The sequence below is a fragment of the Seriola dumerili genome, unplaced genomic scaffold, assembly GCF_002260705.1.
Source record: "Seriola dumerili isolate Sdu_G_001 unplaced genomic scaffold, Sdu_1.0 BDQW01013577.1, whole genome shotgun sequence".
NCBI classification, from domain to species: Eukaryota; Metazoa; Chordata; class Actinopteri; order Carangiformes; family Carangidae; genus Seriola; species Seriola dumerili.
Genome location: NW_019187832.1, coordinates 9210 through 11518, shown reverse-complemented (window position 1 = coordinate 11518; position 2309 = coordinate 9210). Strand labels below are relative to the sequence as shown.

The window sequence follows — 2309 nt, the reverse complement described above, 5'->3', positions numbered from 1 at the left end:
ATATGCTTAATGTGTGTATATTTATGTACTATTCACCTTCTGTGTGGCATGGAAAAATATGAAATTGAAAATGTAATGGAGAATGTGTGGAAGGGTCCGTGTACCTTCCGTTCATTCTATTTCTGATTTTGAAACGCAAATCAAAAAACAAATTTAGGGTCATTTTTTCTATTTCCATTTCTGAATCAAAAATCGGACAACCAATTTAATGAACCTTTTTTAAAAAACTATTGCATTTTCTGACCCAAAATTTAGTTTTCGGGGAAAGGCCTTTGAGAATTTCTGTATTTCCATTTTCAATTTTCAATTTTAACGCTTTTCAGTCTGTGACCCGGAAATAAAATAATCGGCGGATTTATCCACCTTGCACGAAGCGCAGGAAGCAGTGTGGTAGTCTAGATTAACTAACTTCAGCGTGGTGCAGGTCTGCAAACAACCTGTATTTTGTCGGTGCGGTAACAATTCATCGTGCACAATGGACTCGAGTTATATCCTTTTTAAAGGAAACAAAAGGCTAACGCTTAAGGAGGACGACATGATTGGAGATAAAATCGCCAGAATATTCCAGGTAGGTAACATCTTTTTCGTTTGCTTGGAGAACATGCTAACGATGCTATGCGTAGCACACGGCTAGCCGACTCATTAAGGCTCCTCAATGTAAGATAATTGAAATTTAACAACTATATGCCTATTTACAAAATTGTGTTTGTGTGTGTGTGTGTGTGTGTGTGTGTGTGTGTGTGTGTGTGGCAATAGAATATTATAATAATTGAATTGCAAGAATTAAATGTTTGGTAGGTTGCACATATCTGTTCTATCTCATTTAGCTGATGCTTTTCTTTCAAAGGTATATGCTCCTAGCCTGTATATAACTGATGATGACAATGTGGCGATATTCGCGGGATCGGCTGGACATTTCAGCTGCTTGGACCTAAGACCTCGTGGCCACTATGAGGTTCATGGGGATGATATTGGTCTACCAGTTGCTGAGCAGACTCATCCATTGTCAGGCCAGAACCGTTTCCAGTTCCACCGTACAGCACAGCCCACTGCTGCTCTAGGGTCACCTGCTCAGGCCGTAGCTCCCACACACCCCCGAGCAAGCATGAGTGACACCTTCCAAAGGTACCCCCTGTCTCATCTGTTCACAGCCCCTACAATTGACTAGCAAGCTACATATGAATAAATCAACATATTTGTATTTGTTTTTGTAATTCATAAGATCCTTTGTAACCAAGATATTTAAAAACTTGAATCAATTGTAATTGGATCAATTGTAATGTAGACTGTGTGTTTGAGATGGAATTAATTGATTTGACTTGATGTAAACCACTCCCACAACAATCTTCCTAGGTCTGTTTTCATTGCTGAGCTCAGCCAGGGGAAACTTAAGCCTGCTCGTATGGTTGTACTCAGACTGTTTGAGTTTGAAGCCACAACCACAGGTATCCTTGCAAAAATACACGATGCCCTGCAGAGTGATGACCCTCTCATCCTGACTGATGCCCAGGGAAATGAGATTGTGGACTCTGAAGGGACAAGAGGTACTTAAAAATTAATGATTACATAATAATAAATAAAAATGCTTTGTTTGATCAACTATATGCCCCATCTACTTAAATACTGTGCTCTCTTTGTCTCTTAATTTTTTGACCCACAAAGTACTCTGTTTAGCTGCAAATGTGTTTACATTATACCTGTTAAATGATTTGTCTTCCTCTCTTGCTAGGCTCCAAGTATTGGAAGCAAAATGCAAAAAAGTTTCTTGCTGTCCCAGAGAACATCTTCCATGAGTTCCAGCAAGGAACAAAGGGAAAGAAACTGAGGTAAACATTTTAGTTACTGCCTATTAATATTTATTTTGTTTTTAATAACATCTCTCTTAATAACATCTCTCTTAGAAAAAAGGTTATCTGAACAGAACTGGTGAATATTGTATGATTTTTTGTTGTTGTTGTTTTTGTCCCTCCTTGTAGTCATTAAGATATGGACTCCACAAGTCTTCAGGAGGTCCATGACAAAATAGAAGAAGTGATCTTGGCTGCTCAAGGACTGAGTGAAGTCACCACAGTCATCAAGGACCTGTCAACACATGCCAGCAACACCACGGGCGCCATGCTGGTTCTGACCCACAACATGATAACACACGTGAAGGATGCCTTTGGTTGTATTGTGTGCAAAGGTCTGTAACATAATTTGTTGTTTGATCTATATTAAAGTCTACCTTTAAACAGGATCAAATTGAATGTCTAAGTGAATCAAGCATTAATTCACGTTTGCATGTTAAAGTTAAACTATCCTTTGCCAAG

The 2309-nt window shown here is 38.8% G+C and overlaps 1 long non-coding RNA gene across 1 annotated transcript; it reads left to right on the top strand.

The window, feature by feature from the left end:
* Positions 1–1512: 1512 nt before the first annotated feature.
* Positions 1513–2101, top strand: LOC111240143. The gene is made up of 3 exons (XR_002665913.1): positions 1513–1544; positions 1730–1826; positions 1977–2101. It is a non-coding gene; the product is annotated as an uncharacterized LOC111240143 (long non-coding RNA).
* The last annotated feature ends 208 nt before the right edge of the window (positions 2102–2309 follow it).